This window comes from Larus michahellis, chromosome 2, assembly GCF_964199755.1.
Source record: "Larus michahellis chromosome 2, bLarMic1.1, whole genome shotgun sequence".
Lineage (NCBI taxonomy): Eukaryota > Metazoa > Chordata > Aves > Charadriiformes > Laridae > Larus > Larus michahellis.
This window is the reverse complement of record NC_133897.1, coordinates 51,155,714-51,180,596: the sequence shown is the minus strand read 5'-3', so window position 1 is coordinate 51,180,596 and position 24,883 is coordinate 51,155,714. Positions and strand designations below refer to the sequence as shown.

At 41.7% G+C, this 24,883-nt stretch overlaps 1 long non-coding RNA gene across 3 annotated transcripts; it reads left to right on the top strand.

Annotated features, from left to right (window-relative positions):
- The first annotated feature begins 1 nt into the window (after nucleotide 1).
- On the top strand, nucleotides 2-22,242 carry LOC141739005 (uncharacterized). Of its 3 annotated transcripts, none has more exons than XR_012585556.1 (3): nucleotides 5-194; nucleotides 16,612-16,899; nucleotides 20,336-22,242. It is a non-coding gene; the product is annotated as an uncharacterized LOC141739005 (long non-coding RNA). The 3 variants fall into 3 exon arrangements; XR_012585555.1 differs by having other exon boundaries at nucleotides 5-326; XR_012585554.1 differs by lacking the exons at nucleotides 16,612-16,899; nucleotides 20,336-22,242 and adding an exon at nucleotides 11,042-13,577 and having other exon boundaries at nucleotides 2-326.
- The last annotated feature ends 2,641 nt before the right edge of the window (nucleotides 22,243-24,883 follow it).

Here is a 24,883-nt window from a genome sequence, read left to right as displayed (position 1 = left end):
TGCCGCCTGAGGGAGGTGCCGGCCCGGCCTGACGGGAGCGCCCAGCCCCGCCGCCCGCCCGCTCGCCTTCCCTCCTTCCTGAGGGGAGGTGGGCCCGGCGCTGCTCGAGTCAGCGCTCCCCTCTCTTCCCCTCGCCGGGAGTCGGAGCGTCGGCAAGGCGTTTGGAGCGAGGGGAGCGGGCCCGGTGGCTGCGGGTGGGTGCTGGGCGAGGGCGGTACGAGAAGTGGGGGGGGGGGCGTTTGGAGGCCGGGGCAGGCCGAGAGCTCGAGTGCTGCCTCCGGGGAAGCGCCGTTTAGCGAAAGACGTGACCGCGGAGCTCAGCTGTGGTAAGGGAAACTTCGCTAAGCCAGTAACATAACCTGTTGTACGCCGGTAAAAGTAATGGCTAGTGGAAGGCTAGTGAGATGTCAGGCTTGTAACGCGTTAGAAGGGAGCAAGGGGTCCCATAGAATCGTCTAGGTTGGAAAAGACTTTTAAGATCATTGAGTCCAACCATTAACATTAACACTGCCAAGACCACCACTAAATCATGTCCCTAAGCACCACGTCTACCTGTCTTTTAAATACTTCCAGGTATGGCAATTCAGCCACTTCCCTGGGCAACCTGTTCCAATGTTTGATAAGCCATTTTGTGAAGAAATTTTTCTTAACATCCAATCCAAACCTCCCCTAGCGCAACTTGAGGCCATTTCCTCTTGTCCTGTCTCAACCCACCCTAAGAATCAACATTTTAAATAAAGTAAAATGTTACTTCTCTGTAGCAAATGTTGAAATGTCTCTATTGGCACAGATTCATGTGTTGCTGTAATTACAGATCTGTCATCCACATCACGCTTGCTTTCTGCTGACTCAGCCCAGCATAGCTCAAATAGACAAAACAGGCAATCTGTGAGGCTGGCTTGTCTGAAGACTGAAAAAGAATATTCAGCCCATGTTCTCGTTTCCCCCTTTTTTCTGCCACTTGTTCCAGACAGCTAAGGCTGTAAGCCTGCGATTTTCTTATTACATAAGCCACAAGGTGATGATACGATAAAAAGGATTGGTAACAGTGCTTTTAAAATTATGCAAAAGGGTTTGGTCTCACATTGCAGCAGACCACGAGTTTTGCTGTAAAGTAAAGCTGATGATCCCTTCCTACTGAAAGTGTACTATGCTAGGTAGAGCTATCTTCTTTGTCATCTGATGAACGTCTAAAGTGGTGGCATAAGAGGAAAAGGGTAGAAAGAGCTTGGGAAATCAGTCTTAATGCTCCTGTCGCCACTGGGAGGGGCAGCTCTTCCAGTATTAACCGGCCCTGTATACAATCTGGAGATGCTGTGGCAACAGCAGCTGGGCCCTCCCAGGCACTGGCACAGGGAAGGAGGTGATGGAGTTGTCCTCATTCAGCGCTTCCAGTCACCTTCAGTGAGGCCCAAGTGGTTAGACTTTAGAGCCTTGCCAAGTGGCTTCTGTTACAAATCTTTGTTATATTCACAAAACGTGAATATATATCTTAACAGTTCCTTGGTGCACTCCTGCCTCCCTGCACCGAGTAAACATGCAGCTCGATTTCTCATAGCTTAATCAAAACAAAATAGTAGTTGCCTTAATTTTACAATTAAAAAGGATTTTTATTGTACATTGAATACAGCAAGTAAACTGTCCTGGTTTACTTACACCTGAGTATGTGGGTTCCTCACTGCTTTTTTTCCCCCAGGTTTTATTGCCTGCGTACACTTACAAGCATTTGGTCTCTTAGCTGAGTCAGCCTTGCACTGGCTACACTTTCCTGTCCCAGGGAGAACCTGCACCCTCGCAAGATTAGATTCTGATCAGTCTTAAAATACAGTCTCAGCTGGGCAGTTGCCTCCCTTTGTTTCCAACATCTAGACCTTATGGGGTATAGTTAGCCTACACATCATTACAAGATACATGGCTGTCTATATATGGAAGATGGAAGCCATCAATACCTTCCAGCGCAACAGTCATAAACACGGAAAGGGTGTGAACAGGGAAGGGCAAAAAATGGAGCTATGAGATCATAGTTCTACTTTGGAGCCATAGTGACCTTTAGATGTCTGTTGCTTAACAAATGCAATGACTGATACTTTGCATTCCTAAACCATCTACCAACACTGCACAGAAATTTCACTTTGTCTTAGAATAAGTTACCAGAACTTCAAACATAGAGGTGATTTGCTTCTTTCCCACAGATTTCTTAATAAATCAGTACTCCTCTGAAGGCTTTGTTCTGGTTATTACAATTATAATATTACAAACCGTAATGACTTGTCTCCTTGTTACCTCTGACTAGTTAAGTACTATTTCCCAATTTAGAGATGAGGAAGCCACATAGTCAGTAGTTATCAGTGCAGGGGGCATAATCTACATTTTCTGACTCAGAGTCCTGTGCTTTAAACAACAGACCGTACTTCCTTCTTCAACAAATTTATGATAGTAATTACGGGAACCACTGTAAAACAGGTTTCCCTTAAAATGTTTGAAGTAATGCAGCATAAACAAGTTATAGCCATATTTAAGAATTACCAAGGTCACTAATGTATTTCATTTTAGTATAGACAGATCATTAGATGTCCCCAGTTTTCATCTTTTTCCTAAACAACCATTATAAATATGTAGAGCACCGCAGTTTTGCAAAAGCATTTCTAAGAGTCAGATTTGCTTTCAGTATGCAAACTGGCTTGTCTGCATGCTTCATGGGCTTTGTCTGTGATTTTTAGACAGGAGACTTTTCACTGAACTCTGATGTTCTATTTTATGTTTCCTTCCTGTTCACAAATTCTGTTTACAGATATTTCATTGAAGAGAGATTTTATTCTGCATTTGCTGTACTTTATTCTGTAGATTTTGATCATGATGCTTTATCCATAGCCTAAGAGTTGCCCTGTAGCAATTGCACTAATTGGCAAACAGATGCTATACGAAACAAATAAAAAATCATCAAAAGGATGCGATAAGACAGCTAGTTCATTTCGTTAAATCTGATGACCCTCTTGCCTAAAGCTTCATTTAATCACTCAGATCCAACCCCATTTTGATACTCCTCATATCATCTTTTGGTTACATAGGGTAAGGACCAATTCTTTTATCACTGTTATCTTTTGACCATGAGTTTTAGGAGTGATTATCATCAGTTGCCAAAATGAGAGAATGCAGAAAACAAGTTGTATGTCAGAATCAGCTCTGATTGGGTGCAAATAACCCATCTTGTCCTACTGCCCATTTGAAGCACAAGGAAGAATTCCTACCATTTCCTTCAAAGTTGACACTCCTTTACCTTTTGTTTCAAAATTTAGAGGAACTATTAATCATATTTCCCTCGATTTTCATTTGTGTTTATTAGACTTCTATATTTCTCATAGGCAAGGAGGGACCTGAACCAGAAGATACATTGATAGCAAATGCAGCTGGGCAGGGGCCGTGCTTATCTTTGTGCTTGCAGAGCCACATTCACAAGAATGTTCGATATACCATCCTCCTGCTGTTCCAATGCTAAATAAAATCCCCACATTTTCAGTCTAAATTCCAGATATGATACAGGTCAGGATGAAGAAATGAGAGGCTGGAGAAGGGGGAAAACAGGTCTAAATACTGCCGGCACACTTACTTAGGGTAGACAGTTCTGTATAATGGTAATTATAACACAGTTGCCTTTCAAACATGACCTAAATAAGGATAGTGACTATGTCTGATTTTTGCTTAAGGAGAGCGTGCTGGTGGAATGGTCTAGAATAAGAAGGGCATCACATGCATAGGGGCACGGAAAAGTACCTTGTAGATGAAATAAATGGCAATCAGGAGCAGAAGCGGTTATCACAGAAGACTAAAGAGAAGATAGAGGTGAAGTAATATGAATTTAGATGACATACAAAAGAGAGAGAGATTATGCAAGGCCTGGAAACTGTTGACCAAGTTAAATAATTTTACCTGCTGCATTGTAGATGGAATAGAGCAGAGCAAACAGGGAATCCAACCAGCATTAGTGCAATATTTTCCAGAAATGGTTACAAGAATATTATCTATTAGGCAAATTAGAGTGCAGCCTACAATTTTCCTCAAGTCTCAGCAGGCTTCAGAAATATGCCATATTACTGATCACATAATGATAGTGCCTCTGCTTGTTACTGAAATACACCACATCAAACAGGAAGAAACAGCTCTTCACTGTCCCACATCATGGTTTGTAGTATTGGGTCTTCATAATAAGTACCAAAAGCATTGCTAAAGTTTTTTTCATATATCCTGTTAAAAATCTGTTGTAAAATTAAGTTCCACTCAAAAGGATATATAAGATTTTTTAAAATGTTATTATTTTTACTGCCTATACTATTAATATCACTGTGGTTTTAGAAGATTTGCAAAGCAGAACAGCTTGTGGAAGCCAGCACCAACTTTCAATTCAGTAAGAAATAGCTGAGAGGCTATTAAACATGTTTCCCAAAAGCTGAAGGTCAGGATTAGTGCAAGATGTACAAGTACAAACATATAAAATGCTTCATTACAATGCATTGAATAAAACTGCTTGCTATTTAGCTATTATTACCATAGCCCTGTGTACCATATATTAAGGTACAATCACATTCTGCCTCCAGATATACACTCTCTACTTAAAAAGAGGCAATGTTTATGTAATTATCCTGATACAAGGCAAAGCATAAATATGCGGTGCTATAGATACACTGATACAAGTCAGGTGACTGGTAACCCACAAAATGGGCACTTTACTCTGAGCAAGAGTGTGATGATATACATTTGCACCCTGTTTCCCGTCTATTGGTAATGGGGCAACTACGCAAAAGAAGAGGAGGATGTAATAGAGAATATAGTTGTCATTTGATGCTGGGCAGATTGCACAGCCATTTATTGAATTCAACTTTCTGTATAAGTTTCTGAAAAATCCAAAGTCATGCATGAGTATTTGACTCATATTTTGGTATGAAAACTCTGTAATCGACACATTTTTGGTGCAACATTTATGGTATGCAGTTTGAAAAAAGTTTTGATCCTTCCTCTGAAAGTTTGTTCAAAGAAGGAAAAAGTTTTGATCTATTTTTGTTCAGTGCTGAAACGTTGATGTTTCTTACTAAATCATTAATTCTACTTTACATGTGTAAATTATGGAGTTTTAAATAACTTTTAGGAATGGAAAACAAAGGACCTGTTGTATTAAAAGCAGATGAAAAATCAGACATCTGCTTTTTGTGATAATGGACTAAATTTTGCCTTACATGCGCTTATTCTTGCTATGAACATTTCCTTGAACTGTCATAGGATTTCAGAAGCCCCAACAGGAGATGGATAGCGTTCTAATGTTGTCACATCTGCAATTAAAAGAAGAAATGATTAATGATCTTGAAACACAAGTTCTTGCAATATATCCTTCCCCTAACTGTGCTGTGTTTTTACTGCTTCTAATTTTAAGATAATAAGCAACTGAGACTTAAGTATGTAATTCTTTATTCATTCCAGAAGAGAGGAGTTTTTGATTTTACAAATTGCTTTTACAAGCTTGGCTAATTAAACTGCCCCTTAAGATTTGAAAGTTAGAAAGTTTTCACTTAAATTCTGTATTACTAAATAATGCAAATATATGAATAATGGAAACTATCAAAATAGATGAAAGATAACTGGGTAACTTTGACTCTCTTAATTATTGCAATATGGGATATACCTAAAAGCAACAGTATTTTATTCACTTTAAAACATTGCTTTCTTTATTTAAAGCATTGCATTTTATTGTATAGCACATTTTATAAAGAATTTTGTCCAACTGTGTAATCAATTCAATCCAAGTATTTTTTGCACCAGAGGACAGAGTAGCCTTCAAAGAACCAGAAATTAATATTCTGCCTTTGTTGGCATTTTACAATATATAATTAAATTTTATATTGGTTTTACCTGTATATTCAGTGCAAGAAAAATACCTTTTCCTGTTTGTTACAATTACAAGGCTTGACTAGAAAACTCCATATATTATTTGAAGACTACTAGGTTTATCACATTGAAGATAGAAAATAAATTAAATCTGGTTAATTGAGGGAGATCCTTTGTAAGTCATTGTTGACTTAGCATTTATTTCAACAGCATTTTCAATATGGAGTATTTCTTATTTTGAAATATCTTACAAAATATTCAAATAGAAATCATTTCACATAGCTTGAAATAAGTCTGGATAGAAGTAGGTAATTAGGTAGTTAGTCATTATGCAGCATAATGCTCGCAAGTATAGAGATCACTTTTTGCTACATGGAACAAGGACAGTAAATAAGATCCCAACAGATCACCTGGCAGAAAAGGACCTGAAGGTGGTGGTTGACAGCTGGGTGAATATGAGCCAGCATTGTGCCCAGGTGGCCAAGAAGGCCAACAGCATCCTGGTCTGTATAAGGAACAGTGTGGCCAACAGGACTAGGGAAGTGATTGTCCCCCTGTACTCAGCACTGGTGAGGCCCCGCCTCGAGTACTGTGACCAGTTTTGGGCCCTTTACTGCAGGAAAGACATTGAGATCCTGGAGCAAGTCCAGAGAAGGGACAACAAAGCTGATGAGGAGATCTGGAGAACAAGTCTTATGAGGAGCGGCTGAGGGAGCTGGGATTGTTTAGCCTGGAGAAAAGGAGGCTGAGGGGAGACCTTATCATTCTCTACGACTACCTGAAAGGAGGGTGTAGCGAGGTGAGGGTTGGCCTCTTCTCCCAAGTAGCCAGCAATAGGACAAGAGGAAACAGCCTCAAGCTGTGCCAGGGGAGGTTTAGATTCAATATTAGGAAAAATTTCTACACCAAAAGGTTTGTCAAGCATTGGAACAGGCTGCCCAGGGAAGTGCTTGAGTCACCATCCTTGGAGATATTTAAAAGACAGGTAGATGTAGTACTTAGAGATATGGTTTAGTGATGGTTTTTGTCATTGTTAGGTTAATGGTTGGACTCAATGATCACTTCCAACCTAGGCAATTCTATGATTCTATACTTTCACTTGATAAAGTTCACTAAAAAACACTGCTGAAATTCAGTTATGTCATTCAACGGACTCTTTTTATGTCAAGTGAGAGGTTTACACCACTAACCAATCCTCTCTGTTGACAGTGAAGTATTTTATTTCCAGCACTTCAGACAGAGAAGAGCCTGTAATCAGTTGCAGTTCAAATACCTAGAGCTCCTTCACTGCACAAAGCAGTCTTGTTTTTTGAGAAGACGGTAATGAACTTTGTCCCTCTGGTGGCCTGCATACATGTGTCCCAACAGGGACAAGCTTGTGAGGCGGGGAGCATCTGTCTGGGCTGGGGACATGTGCCTCTACTGGTGCGCCTGTAGTGGCGGCTGCCTCAATGTGCAGCGCAGCTCTTGGCTTGTTGCTAGGTTATTTGCCACCTACTCACTAATCCAGATAAACAATGAGACACTGTGCTCTGCCTACTCACTAAAGTGACGTTGAGGGGTTTTGAACCAAGGTGAATCGGAAGCCAGACATGCGTCTGAGCATGCTTGTATCCCTGACTGTGCATATTGCCATTGTCACTGTATAGATGGAATGTATTACATAAAAGTGTCTTATAGTCAGGGGGAAGAACTTGCCATTATGTGCTGGACACAGCAGAATCACACTGCTGGAGTGATATTAAGAGACAACAGCAGGGGCCAATGCGTAATTTTAGGTCCAAGGGGGGTGATAATCCTGTAAGGAGGAAAGCAAGGAACTGGTTTAAAAGCCATAAATTCAAGGTTTCTTCTAATTTGGGAATTGAATGAATTGTTCCGCAGGAATGCAGTCCAGGAAGGACAGCTGTGGTCCTCATTCTGTGGGAACAACCCACTCTGGTGAATGACAGTCTGAGACCTTACAAAAAATGGAAAGATCAAACAAAAGATAGAAGACCCTGAGATGAAGGTTGTTCCATGGTCCATGTAGGGAGGGGTTTATGACTTTTCCCAGTTCAAAACATCTCCTTAACCCACACACTGACGGGCTTGCAAAGAGCCACATCTAATAACAATATAGGGAATCCACTTCTAAAAGCAGTGAAGATCCTCATGTCCTGCTGCTAAACTTGTCCATAATATGAGGTTTTTATCTTACACATTCCAAACATAATGAATCAGAACAAAGTTTCTCTGTTACATAATGTAATATGCGCCAGTACAGGCAGATCTTTTGCAAAGTTTGGTCCAACCACAAAAATTTAGGGATAAAGAAATGGCGACAGGATTTGTTGACAACACTGCCAGAGGATTCCTCCTAAAAATGCTTGCTTTTCAATGTTCAAAGGAGAAGTGGTAGACAAACTTGCACTGGCGCAGTCTGCAAACAGTGAGATGCAAAAAGTGTGGTTTAGTCTTCTATTTCATCATATTACTGGCTCTATATGACCATATGTGGTGCAAGCAGGCAACAAAATCCAGCATTAGCAGCGTGCTCTTGCACAAAAAAGGGAAGGGGAGGATGGTTTGATCAAAGGCATTTTTACAATACATGCCTTTTTCTATTTTCTTTTTTTTTTCATCAAAGGAGATATCTGGGGCTAAAGTTGCTTCTAATTGTGGTAGGACATCCGTAGGACATCACAGAGTCTGACTCAGACATTAAAGGGGAGAGTTTGAGAGGCACTGGATGAGCCAGTTTGTGCTACGAGACTGCACTTCAGTCGACACCTTTGCAAAAGTTACATAAATTAGGGCAGATTTCAGTGTACTATTTGTCATACATGATTCATCCTGGCATGAAGTATCTGGACATGGCTTCACTAATGCCAGTACCTAAAATGCTACTGTAAGGAATTTAGCATGTAAATTATGTTCTGCAAGCTCAGGAGATTTTCCCTAATACTTACTTCATGAGTCGCCAGGTTGCTCTGCCTGACATTCCCTCTGAAGTTCCAGGAAGTTCTTACTGTCATATAGACAAACTGAAATTTTTGAAATGAGTCACTTTTAGGGGGGCAAAAAAATCCATTTTTTTAACTGATATTTTCTTCTGTGGAATTGAACATTCAGCTGATTTGTATATGCAACATTTCTGCCATTCACACTGACTGGTATAAACTGTAATGTCGTGTTCCTTTCAAACTAGAATGCCTAGCATCTTAACACTGTATCCTCTCCTTTCAGATAGAGAGATGTTGACATCCACAAATAAGATATTTCAAGGAACATGAGGTGGTATATTCCCACTTTGAATATTATGTTTAAATGAATGCTTCATGACTATCCATTCTCCATGCAAGCATTGACAGGTTTATCAGTGGTCACTTTTGCAATCAGCTGGCACCACCGACAGACTACTTAGGGTAGGAGTTTGACGATGACTAGGCGTAACTGACATTATATTGTCCTTGGAATCACTCTGGGCCAGCCAGTGAATTTCACAAAGTAAAAAGCAAAAACTAACTGCTTCTTTACCAACAGAATCCTTCGTGCTTCTGTAACTCTCATGACACCAGATGTGCGTGTGTCTGTCCACTATCACGCTCGTGTTGTTGTGTATCCTTTCTGTACCCTATATCTACATTGTTTCTAGCATCTGCTTCCTCCACTTTGCCCAGGGTTCAAAGAATACGCTTTGGATTGGTTAGCTAGATGTGAGTCATCACAGCAGGTCAATTCATTTTCCCGTGGCATGTTTTGTTCCACCTCATGACTGTCATTTGTTCCATTTTGATCTTACCAGTATTACCTGCTTGGCATGGCAGTTTATCAGTGACTAATTAGGTACCTATTTTCAGGGATGAAGCAGCTAAAGAATTTTTTGCTTTACTATGTAGATGAATCAATGGGACTTTTCATTCAACATACCTTGTGTTTATATGCTAATTATTTAAATGTTCTGTTTTATTGCCCAGAAATATATGCAGTGATTCAACGGTAACCTTCTTTGTTTGTATAAAACTCATATGAGGTCTAAATACATGCACATCAAAATACATGCCCAAAAAGCAGCTCAGTGAGAGATTGGAAATTTTACTTGTGATGTATTATTTGTTAAGAGCAAAGATAAAAACCAAAGATGAAAACTTAAAGCTCACCAGAAACTGTTTTCAGAAGTGCAATAGTTGTACCCAGTAATTTGCACTCTTGAGCTGTGACAACTTGTTGACTCTGTATCTCATCACAGGCAAACAAAAAGTTTGCTCCAACTCATTTTCCCTCCTGTTTTCTAATATACTCACACAGAATAATAATCCACGTTTAAGAATGGCATATTAGCCAGATTATACACAGGGAAACAGAGGAATTCAGAACAGTGACTCTTTAGGAAATGGAAAAGGGAATGCTGTAAAGAATGGAGGACTGTGGGCGATTATTGCAAACTGAGGTGATGACTCAGAATACCTGTTGTGAAAAAGTATCAAGTTCAGGGGGTCCTGATTAAGTTGAGTGCAAAATTTTTAGGGCTTTTACATCTTCAATGAGAAACATAGGGAGTGTGCTTTTATTTGCCATATTACCTAGTAAATAACTATAAGTGCATGCAAGGGTCTTTGCAAAGATTTAGGAACACTTTGTAAATGTTAATTGAGTTAGACAATAGTTGAAGCAATTATATATTAATAGACCTATCTTAAATATAGCAGAGAAGTTATTTGCTGGAAGAACCCTCATGCCAGGCCCAGGAGAAGAACCAGGGATTTTTGTTTTAGTAGAATTCATTAACATATTGTGGCCATTAGCTGCCCCTGTCTCTCCCCTTCTCTTCACATTCCCCAGAACAACAGCACAAGAAGAGGTCTTCCCCCCAAAAAAATAAATTACTAGACTGGTAGTATTTGCTAAAGATCTTTGCATGTGCGAGCCGGCATGAAAGCAGTCTGAGGTGTGGCCGGGATGTTCTTTAGTACTTGTCATGCATAGTGCTGAAAAGTCCTATGGGAAACATAGCAATTATGGTACAAGTTAGGGCAACCCTTAGAGAAGCTGGAATTTTTCCAGGGACCAAACTGGCCTGTGGCAACTTCAGAATGGAGATAAATACATATTTCTTGGATTTGCTTTCTGCTCTGTACTATGCCTGAAAGGAACTAACCTGTCTGACGTTGTCTCAATTTTCTAGTGTTGGCAATATTACTGTGCTGCAGAGGAAGAGCACAACTGCATGAATTACTGTACAAGCAAATAAAAAAATGCTGTCTGAAACAACATACAATTGTAAAGACCCAACAGATGAAGACGGATGGAAATGTACGAGGTTACTTATCTAACACACAGTGCAGAGATTCCTGATGAAGCCCCACCAGAACTAGTTCTCAGAGCAGAAGCCTCTAGAAGGACCGCCCCAAGCCAATTAGCTCTGTATTACAGTGCAGAGGTAGCTGTCTTGCCATACTGTACAACCCACAACATTGTTACCATCAAGGAATAAAACGCACTTTTTCCCTTCTTTCTTAAAAATTCACTTACAGGAGGGAATGAAAAAACTTTTAAAAATGTTTTCACATTTCCACCTTTACACTCAGCACTGACTAAATAAATAGGGGATACAGATAGAAGTGATAGGGAGCTCATTTTTTCTAGCCACAAGATAAAGCTAAAGGGAATAATATTCATGCCACGCTTTTGACTTATTTCCTGAGAGGATTATTGTATCTCTTGAATCTCCTACCAAGTGCAAATGCCATGCTGACAAAATTCATCTCTCAGTGTCAAAGAATTACACTGTACAAAGCTATTATGTATTAATTTAATATTGGATTTTCTCCTGTTGCAGGATCAGCTCTCTACTTTATGACTACTGACACATGAAATAAAACACAGTGACCAGAGCACATTTGAAATTAAGTCAGATTTTACTGTATAATGGACTTTTTTCAGAGTGGGAAAAAGAACAGGGCTATAAAACCAACTGCTAGTTAGTGGTTATGGAAAGAAAGTCAATCTGCAATTAAACTGTAATGGTGGTACATTAAATAGGAGTGAGTAATGGCAGCTAAACTTACTTAATTAAAGCTGTGAATATTTAAAGTATCAGTAACAGTTTTATACTGAAACCATATGATGAGTTTTGGTTTGATTACTCTCAGAAGGTCCGCTGCTGTACTGCCCTTCAGGCAAAACACCTGCTGAGATCTATATGCTTATAAAGAGAGGTTACAGACATTTTAAAGCTGATAAAGACTGTCTGGATTTAAGCAATGATTACATAGCCGTTGCCCAGTTCTGTGAGATACAGTGTGCATTATCTTTTGGTGGGGCGTGCCTCTTTGTGGAAAAATATTGTTTGGATTAAATACTTGTTTACATGGACTACTGGACGCAATTATGGCTCAGGAAAACTTTTTGTGATAATTGTGTTCTTGGATTTTCATGTAATGATCATGTCTTGGCATGGAAGGTACAGAGTATACTTGAAAATGGATTTTGTGATACAGGTTCTGGGATCTCAGCTGTATCGCCTTCTTAGACTGTACACTGGCCGAGGCCAGAAACCCTGACTGTCCACTGTCAATTATTTATGCACACTCCAAGGCACTGAGAGAGTAACCTAGTTAAGCTAGCAGAGGATCCTCCTCGCATGTCCACCAGTATGTGCAAGGAGGACGTCTGGACAGATCTGCTCTCGAGCACTGCTGCTAGGACAACTACAGGACCTGTACCACCAGCACTTACCTGTGACCTGCTTCTTCAGATATTCTGCAGCACAGGTGGGATATTCAGCTGTCTTGTTTGCTAGGCCATCACACTAACAAGGCACAAGAGAGGACATCACAGAACACTCCAGCTCCAGAAGGGTTAAGCGCTTGGTGACTGTTGGAGACAGAGTCTTCCTTGCACCAATAATGACAGGCGAAAAGTAATGTTGGTAGTAGACAAGCACGGCCAAAGCAGCTATACCTGTTTTCACTTTGGCTTTCACTTAACAGCTGCAGACCATCCTCCAGCAATGCCAGCTGAACACCAAACCGTGGGATGCCAAACACTGACTAGCAAGACACTCTGGAGCTGACTGTGACGGACTCTGTTTGGCTACAACTTATGCTAATAAGGACAGCAAAAATTTTTTGTCTTGAATAACACTCCTTGAATAAAATTCCTGGCCTGACCAGGAATATGATCACACAACCATACAAATACCCTACTTGCTGAAATGATGTCTGGGAGGCAGCTTTTGGTTTGCACAAACCCACATCTTTAAACACATAAGGTTGCACAAATATGCACTCAAAAATGCTTTCAAAGCCAAAAGGCCTGATTTCTTTTTCTGCCATAACTATAGTGTATCTCTATGTATGGACATCCCCGTAATAGTCTGGAATCACTCTGTAGTGTGAACATGGATCAAGTAACCTCAAACGCAGCATAGGCATTGCCAGCGTATCTGCTTCATTCCCTAGGCTCAAGTTAGCGTTTCTCAAAGCAGCACCAGGATATCGATTACATTGCCTCAAAGATGGAAAATGTTGCCGGTCTCATCTGTCCCAGTGAAACTCAAAGAGCACAGTCCTTGTGACACTTTCAGGTTCCCAGGGAAGATAAAGTAGTGCTACAAAATGCCAGGATTGTCGCAACTTTTCTGAAAGTCTTCTCAGTTAGCAAAACCTGATTGATTGAAGTGTTTGCTTGAAGAAATAAAATGGATGATGTGGATGCACTTTCCTTTCAGCTTACATGAAAATGAGATTCAGGAAAATAAGGTTGGGGGAATAATGTATTCTTACACTCTGTTGAAGCATGTCTCAATTTTTTTTTTCCCAAAGATACGTATAACTGAATGCTAGTTTTGAAAATGTCATCATGCCCCAGGATTGCTTTCATAAATATGAAGAATTGTAGCCCTTGCCAAGATGTGCTTCATTCCTATTTTTGGGCATACTTCGGAAGTTCATACTTAAGCAACACTCACTGCACTCAAGGGAAGTTGTGCTTGGGTAAGGACTGACGCTAAGCCTCATCATAACAGGATTTTCTGGATTTCTGAATCTCAACCCAAGTCTACAGCTAAAGTTTTGAAACTAGTCCTTAGACTAGTCCACAGCAAAACCACAGAGATGAATAAAAGTGAACTGTGGGTGGAAAATCAAACTCTATGTTGACATTTTAGATGCCGTCATTCAGGTCCATCTCAAATTTAAATCTGTAGTTCGGATGGACTGGTTCTACTGCTCTTACTCCTCCTTTACCACATAGCTTTGTGACAGAAGTGGGATACCAGTTCTCAGATGTTCAGTACCAGATGTTTAAAGCATTTGAGACACAGGAACACTGCCATTCTCATGCACGTAAAGAAGCATGTATTTTTACACTTCAGAAAATAAGAGAGTATATAGGGAGGTAAGAAACTCGTTTCTTAGAATTGCAAACAACAAATCAGAGACCATAAATATACCATTAAATCCACAGTATGAAGACCCTGGGTTCAGTCCCCCAGCAGAGGGCTGACTGCCTGTGCTGGAGGCCCGCACTGATGTGGTGTTGCTGCATGACCTTGGATCAGATGGCTGTGAAAAGCTGGTGGGCAGGAATGAGCTGCGGGAAGCCACACTGGAGGCCTCCCCCCTTCGCTTGAGAGCTGCATTTAAGCTTCAGCTCTCACCCCAGGCCCCTGCCCAAGGTACATCGAGGCTGTGCCTGTGCCCAAGTCAGGTACCCCACTGAGTCAAGACACCTGGCTTGGCCTGGGACCTGCCTTGTGACTGCAGACCTGCCTGAGAGCCACCGGGCTGCTGGCTGGCCCCGGGGCACTGCCAGGGGACCACTCTGCTTGCCTGGTACAGAGCACAGTGAGGTCCCTGCCCCAGCTCGCCTTGTTGTCACCCTCAGCTGGTAGCTTGCTCCGGCTGCGGTCCTCGCTGCAGTGATGCCCCTGAGATTCACAGGATCTGATGTGAGCCTAGAAGAACATCTGCTTGATACCAGGATCCTTGAAAAAAAGCTACATTGTTGGGACCTAAGAATGAAGATTGCTGTTTTATTAAACAAAACAAGCTACTAGTCACTGGATTGGTATTATTTTAGTGGAGGTTGTACAGCCTTTTCCTTCCCAAAGGACTGGGCTATAGATTGCATTTAAACTAGTTTCAAATCACCCAACATGTTTAACGTAAGCAGGTATCTGAACTGAACGAACTCAGACTGCGGTCCTAGCTGATGTTTGGCTAATCACTCTCACTTTTATACAGTCTCAATTTCCTATGAGTGTCTGTCGTGACATCCGTTAGAGTGAATGCAGGGGAGGGTTCAGTACATCCACTGCAATGATGGCTGTGTACCACGCTGGGGACAGGGCTTTGCGTCTGTTGTTGCTTTGAGCACTCATAGTTATGCATTGGACATACGTTCTGGAAGATCCATAGCACAGGATACATTCGTACGCAGAAATACCCGTATGCAGAATTTTTTATTTCAATAGGAATTTACTTCTAAATAGGCTGCTTATTGTCTTTAAGTGCTGGCAATGAATACAAGAATGTTTCTGCCATGAGTCATACAATATTAAAAAAAAAAAAAAAAAGGAATTCATAATTGAGGCATCACAGGCACTATGGTTACTCAGTTAAAAGCAGATTAAAAACAGTCTACTTCTGCTGCCACAATTTTGCATGATATTACTTGAGATTTTAATGAAAAAAGTTATGTTATATTGTTGCCTATATTATGACATATTTTTCTTGATTTGTCTGTGATGAAATAGTCCGCCAGACCTGCAATGTGGATAAGTGAGTTCTCTCAGTGAAAAGACAGAGGCTCCAAAAGGGGGACAAAACCTCTATTCATAATTTGACTCTAAGAAATGTTGTCCGTTCAAAGTGCCTGTGTATCAAATCTGTGTGCTCCCTTCTCTAACCATTTCCATTCTAGAATATAGAAATGGTGAAATACCTAAAATTTTTATTAAAATACCGCTCAGTTGGCACCTAAACATTGTTTTATGAAAGCCCTAACTGCAACTTTATGGATTAGGGTAAATGAATATCAAATTCCTTATATATGTGTGTCAAAAGGCACCTGCAAACATCAAATAAATAAGTGGCTGTAGAATTTGTTGGGAAGTAAACTTAAGATCTACAAGGGTTCAATAAATACCAAAGAAAAATTAGAAGTAGTTCTAAATAATTCTCTGAAACAGGTTAGGTTTTAAATTATTTGTGCCTATATGTTTATATAACAATTTATCATTTAAATTACAACAATTATATTACATTTCAATGATAAGAAACTTTTACTTATTTTTATTACTTCGATTCATTATTGTTTCCATGTACTTTCTTTGAAAGATCCCATCAGTACGCATCACATCAGTACCTCAACCTCTTCCTCCAAATAAAAAAAAACCAAAATGGCAAACTCAATCCCTGATACTGGTGAGAGCCATCCAACCTTAGTTTTCCAAAATTGCCTTGAGTTGCTTGGATTTATGTGGTTTTGTTACTTGTTTCCCAGTTAGATAACTGTATTTGACTAAATGCTTTATTTTCTTGACAGAGTGAGCTATCTGTTCATTAAAACATCATGAATTTAACTACATTTAATTTAAACAGTCCACTTCAGAACCCACATGATCCACACACACAAAGCCAACTTTACTGTCCTCCCCTGTGATCTACCTTACTTTTCCCACCCTTTTACTTGATTTACAGCGCTGTTATGTCCAGAGCTGTATTTATGGCTATTATTATCTCATTTCAGTTTTCACTCTAAAATGGGATAATTCACTCTTGCTTGGAAGAGCTGGACAAGCCATCACTTTAAACAAAGGAAAACAGGGAGAATCGGTGCACCCTCTGTATTCTTAGAAGCAACCTTCACGCTCCCTTGTACCGGCTGGTGCAGAGTTACCAAAAAGCGTGACTCAGCCACTTTCCCAGGAGACATAAAGAGCCAGTTGCAGTGACTCCACCGCGCTGCGCAAGAGGTTTGCAGGATTTGTGGCTGCCACTTTAGTCCCTGACGCTGCAGATGCACATCTTTTCCCAGGTGAGGCACAGACTTGGCAGGGTTGGGGCGGGGGGCGGTGTGTGAAGGGAGAATATTTGAACTTTTCCAAACTCCTTCTGCACAGAGTGAGCGACAAACTGAATTCTGAACTGCAAAGTGATTTAATTAAAGCATATCTTTGTACAGCACAGACCCATAATAGCGGGTATTTGGTCAAAGCTGCTTGTGGCTGTAATAAGTACATTCTGCTTTAAACTGCATGTCAGCACCAACCCGGATACAAGAGATTCTAAACTATTCTAGACAAGGACAGTAATTTATGCGTTTTAGGGTAAAAAATAAAATCATTCATGATATTTTTTTTTTTATAGAACACAAATGAATTATTACAGTTTTTTCTTCATATGCATATTCATTTACAGATATTTCCCCCAAATACCAATCGATATTTGCATCCATACCAAACCGGTAGGTTTCTATGTGAGAAGGGTGACAGCCAAGCAAAAAATATGATCTGTAACAACTGCTAGCTCGGCTTCTTTCTTCTGCTGCGCAGCGTTATCAGTAATAGATACGGCAGGTAAAGTTTCAACGACGTGCCTTTGCTGGGAATACTGGCGAAGATCTTCCAGGAAAATTTACCACGAGAGGGAGCCCTCAAGCAGGCAGACAATTTTTTTTTTTCCAAACTGCAGCGGAAAAGCATGTCAAAATTAGGCAATAGCCAAAAAAAGGCAGTCAGCTTACATTAATTAAAAAATGTAAACGCATACAATTCTTTATGAAAAAAAAACATTTTAAGCTACATGTATACAACTTTATGTATGCATTAAACTACATGTATGCAAGGAAAACTTTTTCTCTTTTTGAAGAAACCTGCAGCTTCTACTCACCTGAGAAAACCTTTCTTGATCAATACTGATAATGTAGGAATTACTCAAGTAATAAACGATTGCTGAATCCAGTTCTATTTATAGCGGGTTTGCATTACAGAAAAAAAAGGAAGCCAAATCAGAGACCAACAAATCAGCTCGTACTTTCCCTTTCCTTTCTACTTCCCATGCACCAAGAATCACAGAATCACACAGCATCACAGTCGGAGGAGTTGGAAGAGACCTTCGGAGATCATCTAGTCTAGCCCCCTGCTAAAGCAGGGTCACCTAGAGTACAGTGGACAGGAACGCGTCCAGGCGGGTTTTGAGTATCTCCGGAGAAGGAGACTCCACAGCCTCTCTGGGCAGCCTGTTCCAGTGCTCTGCCACCCTCAAAGTAAAGAAGTTTCTCCTCGTGTTGAGATTGGATTTCCTGTGTTCCAGTTTCTGCCCATTGCCCCTTGTCCTGTCGCTGGGCACCACTGAGAAGCCTCTGGCCCCATCCTCTTGACACCCACCCTTTAGATATTGATAAGCATTGATGAGATCCCCTCTCAGTCTTCTCTTCTCCAGGCTGAACAGACCCAGGTCTCTCAGGCTTTCCTCATAAGAGGGATGCTCCAATCCCTTGATCATCTTTGTGCAGTGGGTTGCTTTGTGTAAATGTGGGCACGCTCTGCCCCTGCCTTAGTGTTACTAGGATGAATATCAACACACTGCCTGTTTTGGAAAGTTGTTTCTATGTAATGTTTCTGCATGTTTTTTTCACATTCTTCAGCGCATTCACTGTCTTGCAAGCTTCCTGCAGATAGTACGAATGCCATGACTTGTTTTGCAAGAGCAGAGATTTTGCCAGTCCAAGGCCAAAATACACCCAGCTCCACGTCCCTTGGTAGTGCTGTGCAGTACGCTCTGTGCTCACTAGTTTTTACTCTTCAGGTCAGATGCATCAAGTATTTTAGATCCTTTTCTAGCTCTTTCGTACAGCTGTTAGAAACGATAGCATGGCAATACAAAGGTAATTGCATCTATATTGAAATAGTTCTCATAGGTATTTTAACTAAAGCTTAATCAATTTCTTAAGTTTAACAATTTCAAAAATTTTGAATTGATGGACTATTATGTTGAGCTATTGCATCACAAATTTTTCCAGCAAGATACAAAATCCTTATAGAATAACATTAAACAAAAGGATTGCACAGAACACAGGCACATCATATCCCATCACAGGAATTTAAAATAGGACAGGCCTAGCAAACTAACCTGTTGCACAAAACAGATACAATCATTCTCTTGACAAACAACAGGTAAATATCTCTGCCACTAGAGACAAATATTTCTGCCACTGTACAAAAATGACATAAAGGATGCTAAGTTATGTAGCAGTGCTTTGAGTAATTATAGAAGACAGGATAGACTAATGTGATAAAAGAGAAGTGGCCGCTTAGATGTTAATTCTGACACTATTTTCTTGATCTGTTATTTTCATTACCCATAGTCTTTCATTTGTTCTTCCTTCTCTGTATCACACATATCAAGAAAATCAGCACATGAATCACACAAGATTTATCAGGATGAATTATTTAATTGCAGTATCTACATGTTAAAACATATTTGACAATAAGGAGCAAATTAATGCCTCAGAGTGATCTTGTAACCAGGCATCAGTCTGACCCCCCCTCACACCCCATTTCTGTAATCAAATTGATTTAGTATGCACAAGAAAAATACCAGACTACTAGTTTCAACTTCTGACTGCTTTATAAACAAGCATATGAAAGCAATCTATATGAAACATGTAATTTCAAGAACATCCATGGCACAAGCCAAAATGTAGCAGAGTTCACTGAGTGCATTTTTAATACAGTTACAACTAATTTCATCTTTAAGGCCTTGTGAGAGAAATGGGCAATACTTCAATGTTTTGCAACATCATCAGAAGAACTTTCCTTCATGAATGAATTGATTTATATTCTGAAGGTATTTATTACTTCATTATTCTGATATTATTCATCTCAGAGGGAGGAATTCAAATGATTCTTAAAAGTTATCAACAGTGATAAATTGAGCTTGAAAAGGTACACATCATCTTTTTACAATTTATGTAAGAAAAGATGTAAAATAAATACCTATATGACATGGGTAACAAAAAATGTCACATTTCTGCTTAAAATAGCACAGTATGACGGTATTTTACCTCCCGACAGTATTAAGAAACACCTACACATTAAGAACACTACACATTATGTAGTGATCTCCAACCTATAAAGAAAGCCTATGGTTATTCCAGAACACATTAAAAGGAGGTGGTGCATGATTGAGGGACGCCACATCTGAGGCGCAATCGGAACATTTGCTCCAAGCCAGCCAGGGTGGAACACGATGTAGAAGTGTCGCTCTGGCTGCTGAGGAATCTGACAGGAATGTAAGGACAACTTTCTCACAGATTTCTTCAGTGTCAGCTTGGGCTACGTCCAGTGTAATTTACAGGAATTTTCTGAGTGACTCATGGTTAAATTCCCTCTATTTTTATTATTATGGCCTGCGCTTGCTCTTTGTGACAGAGACTTTTTAGTCATGGGGTTTTTATGGGTTTTTTTCAGTGATGGGATTACATCTTCTGTATAGGAAGGATTTTTCAGAAGGGGAAATCAGTCTGTGGAAGTAGCTTTTCTGCTGGAATGACTGACAGGATGGCTACAAAAGATCGATAACTGAGTTGCACGAGGTCTCAGCCTGTTAAAGCTACTGCCAGGAAAGGAAAGAGAGAAGAAACACAGCCGGAGACACAGTATGCGCTTTCTTATCAGTCAAAGGAATGAAGAGCACGGCATCCTCCCTCCCCAGCCTGTTTCCCTGTATGATTCTCGCCTTTTTCTGAACAGGACGTTACATGCGATAATTGTGCAGCATGCTTGGATGGGATGGGGGTGTAGGAACAGGTTTGGTGTGCCATTCAAGTTGGAAACGCGCCTCGCTGGATTAGTGTCATTTACCTCAGCTCCTGCCATAATCGCTCTGGTTGCTAACAAGTCATATTCAGAAGACTGAAGGAAATTCTGATTCTGGGTTCAATTACGGGGCTTAATTGCTCTACAAAATATTACGCGTTATACAAATACACTAGAGTAGTGGATTTATGCTCACATGCTTGCATATCAAAAAGAAGATTGCATTCCTAAGGAAGCAATCTCCTTAACTGAGAGTAAGAGGCTTTAAAAGATCTTCGGCTTGAATGAAAATGCCTTCTTTTTGGAGCCTGGCCCACATCCCTAGGTATAAAGTCCGCTAGGACTTTGTGAGAACGTCTAACAACAAAACTGTGGAGCTGGAGGGACTGGATTCAGCGTTAGAGCACTACTCCTGCCCTGCTAAAACAAAAAGAAATGAGTATCCAGAAGCTCTATTTGCCAAATCAAAATGCTATTTGTTTGCAGGGGAAGAAATGAACCAACATTTATTGATCCCCAAAAAAGATAATTCTGTTCAGCACTAGAATGTCAATTACGTTGATCTTATCAGAACACCTCAGTGATAAAAAGGCTACCAATTTTCTCATGTTGTATCAGTGTCCATATAGTATAAAGGCACCCATGCTGGCAGGTAGAAACGGGATGAAATACAGCAATCCAATCCTCTGATTTTACAGCAAGGCAATTATTTTCTCCTGCGTTTTCTAAGAAAAAACTTATTGCATGAAATGGAAAAAAAAAAACCAAAAGAAAATCCACATATCCCAACATAGCTTTTTGCCCTTAACATAGCTTTGTGATGTCGTCTTTGGATGAACAAAATAGTTTCAACATTTCAAGTGTGTATCTTATTATACTTTACCCTTCTCCTCAGCTTCAATGCTATTCACGGCAATTAGATTACCTAATCCGTATGTTTGCTTTGAATCAAGAGAAATTCAGAAAAGCTAGTGCCACAAGCTTTACCCTCTCTGTTTGCTTAGGATTTTCTCTCTTATGAGACTGACATTAACTTGGACTATAATGAAAGGTGGATTTTAAATTATTTGGGTTTTATTCAGAAAGTTGGCGGACTGAAACTGTTTACAGTTCTTGATACTCCAAGAGTCCAGGATTATCTACTCAGTTCTTTTCTGTTTAGCCAATCTTACTGGATCAAGAGTTACATTTAAAACTTTCACAGCAAGAAATTTACTTTTCAAACTTACACCACCACTGAAGCAGATTCTAGGGCACAGAAAAAATATAACAATGCAGTTTTATTTTTTTATATTTATTTTTCCATTTCCAGCAGTTTCTTGAGTCCCGTTTTCAATAAAAGCAATTAGTAATTCCATCTTTGTAATGATAGATTAGTAATCTATCTCTGTAAACGGCATTGCACACACAGGACAAGAACTATTGAGCTCCATCCAAAATTATGGTTCTTTACATGCGCACAGGGAAATCCATTGCAAAAGCATGATGAGCGGTTCATAATCTTTTTGTAAAATTGTAATAAGCTTGAAGTACAATACATACATTTCTTTTTTAAAGGCATCTATAATCTTTTTAATCATCTTCATTATTGTAATGCCTAGGGCCCAATCAAGCAGGGGGTCCCAAATTTGCCTCATCACACTAAAAATCAACAAAAGGCTGCTTGCCTTCTGTCTTGCCTGTGTCTCGCCTTCTGCTGTGCCTGTGGACATAGATCTCTTTTGGTTTTTTTTGCCAGATCAATTCCCTGAACTAGCCCCCTGCAAGGTCACACAGATGTCAGTGCACAGGACAGAAAGGAAACACAGAATTCCTGATAATGGGACTTGTGCGAAGCAGGCAAGTAGGACCACTGTAGTACCAATTTAGTTTGGTTTACACTGCTGTGAAACTGCAATATGCAGGCCTGGTTCCTCAGTCAGTTTATATCCGTCTAAATCCTGCAGCCAAATGAAGGGAGTACCGCACTTTCCTGCAGTCTCATCCTTCCCCAGCGTTAGGACTAATGAGGCAAGCGAGACAGCCAGACTGTGCTGTCTTGAAACTAAACGGAGCTTTCATGACACAACAGCTGTCATCAAGAGGTCCCACCAGCCCTCATCTGCCCCCATCTAGCTTCTGGCTGTCTGCTTCTACTTTCCCTGTGCCAATTCTGGCACTTGCTTAACCCCAGAGTGAGGCAATTTAGGAATCTGAATCAGCAAACAGCCAATTCTGTGGGGGAAAAAAAAGTGTGTGTGTGTGTGTGATAAATTAAAAAAAAAAATTACCTCCCTGAATTTTTTACACGAAGTCAAATAACCACCAGTTCTGGTGTTGAAAAGGGAAGGATTGTATACATGTCAGCAGGGCAAGAAATGTACTGCCTGTACCACCAGCAGCTTGCAGTGTAACACGGAGCCTCCCAGTATCAGAGGGATGGCAGACCAACATCACCATCCACACTGCCATTGACAGGGGATGAATAACTTCCCGAGTCCTGTGCTTCTGCCCGTAGGACCTGTGAGCAAGCCAACTCACTGATACCAGCTCTGTCATTTAGCCCATTAAATTGACCCAAAGTGGTCAGTGAGCGCAGGACCTGGCTGTCCTGGTTTGAGCAACGCAGGACTAATTTCTCTTCTAATGCTTGGGAAAACTGCACTTTTAGAGGACTCTAGTGTCTGAATTTGTGAAAATATTTACTTCATAGCCAGCTATGGTATGCAGGTTTCAAGGTCTCAGCGTTTTCGAGCCTAGCCAGGTGCAGGGATGAGGAGAAGCAAGACCTGGGCATTCACCCAAGCTGGACAACAGGATTATTTCATACCATGAACGTCACATTCAATATAAAGTAGAAAGTTTGCTGTGTAGTGTTCCCTCTCTCCTGTGATGGCAGGGGTCCATAAAACTTCCTGCCCCGGTGCCAAACCACTGAGCCCTCCCAAAGCCGTAGTGCTCGCGGTGTCCGACATTTGCTGTCCACTGCCGGGAGTGCACAGCTTCTGCTGATGGAATTGGCTGAGTATAGCCCTTGTATATCGTATATTGGTACTGGGATCAATATTGGCTCTTTAGTATTATTAATGTTAATTATTTAGTCTTATACTATTAAATCTGTTTATATTTCAACGCTTGGTTTTCCTTGTTTTTCCCCGATTCCCCTTCCTGGGTGGGGAGGGGGGTCATCGGGTGATAGAATAATTGTCTAAACAACAATAAATTACCGTGGGTTTCTCAAAACATAGCACCGGCACAGGGGACAAGACCTGGCCCAAGCAGAACAAACAGCCTGGGTGCGAGGAGGGGGGAAGCCACCTCCTCTCCTCTCCTCTCCCTGCATGTGACAACCACAACGGTACTTTCAGAGGCCCGAGAGGCCACACGACCACCATGCGACAAGGTGGAGGGAGGGAACGCAGGAGCGGACACCCAGGGGACGCCGACCAGCTTAAACCGACCCTGAACCACCACCCCAAGGCGGAGCGGCTGCACTGAGGGGGCCCTGTTTTAAACATTCCTGCCAGCCCGCACGTGGCTCAGCGACGCCGCAGAGGGCCCGCAGGCTGCCCGCCCACCGAGCGGGCTCCCCGGGGGTCCCCCCGCCTCACAGCGGGGCCGCGGGAAAAGAGGCAAAGCCGGGGCCGCGCTGGCACGGCGGCAGCTTCGCTTCCCCCTCTGCGCCGGAGCTTCTCCACCTCTTACCGCCCCACAGAGCTCCGCTTCCCCCACAGCTTCCTTCCCTCTCCCCTTCGCCGCGCTGGGGAGAGGCAGGGCGGGCGCTCCCTCCCCTAGCAGCGGCTCCTCACCCGCCTCCCCTCAGCGCCGCCCCGACCGCCCCACAGCCGGCAGGGTGCCCTAGCACCCTCCCCACCGCTTCCCCGATTCCTCAACGCTTCCTCCTCCTCTTCCTCCTCGCCCGCCGCCGGCTGGCACCGCCGTGCCAGGCCGCGAACCGCCCTCCCCTCTGCGGGCAGCAGTGCGGCGGGCAGCCGGTCCCACCGAGGGGCGAGGGGGGGGGGGGGGAAGTGTGTGGTGAAATGTCGGACTGCGCAGGCGCCGCCCGCCGCAGGGCCGCTCGCCCGCCGCAGCGGAGGGGCGTGGCGGCGGCGGGAAGGGGGCGTGGCCGCCACTGGCCACGCCCAGTCTAGCTGGCGCCGGCCGGGGCGGCCCGCGGCGGGACGCAACTTCTACGGGACGGAGGCGGTGGTACCGGGCGGA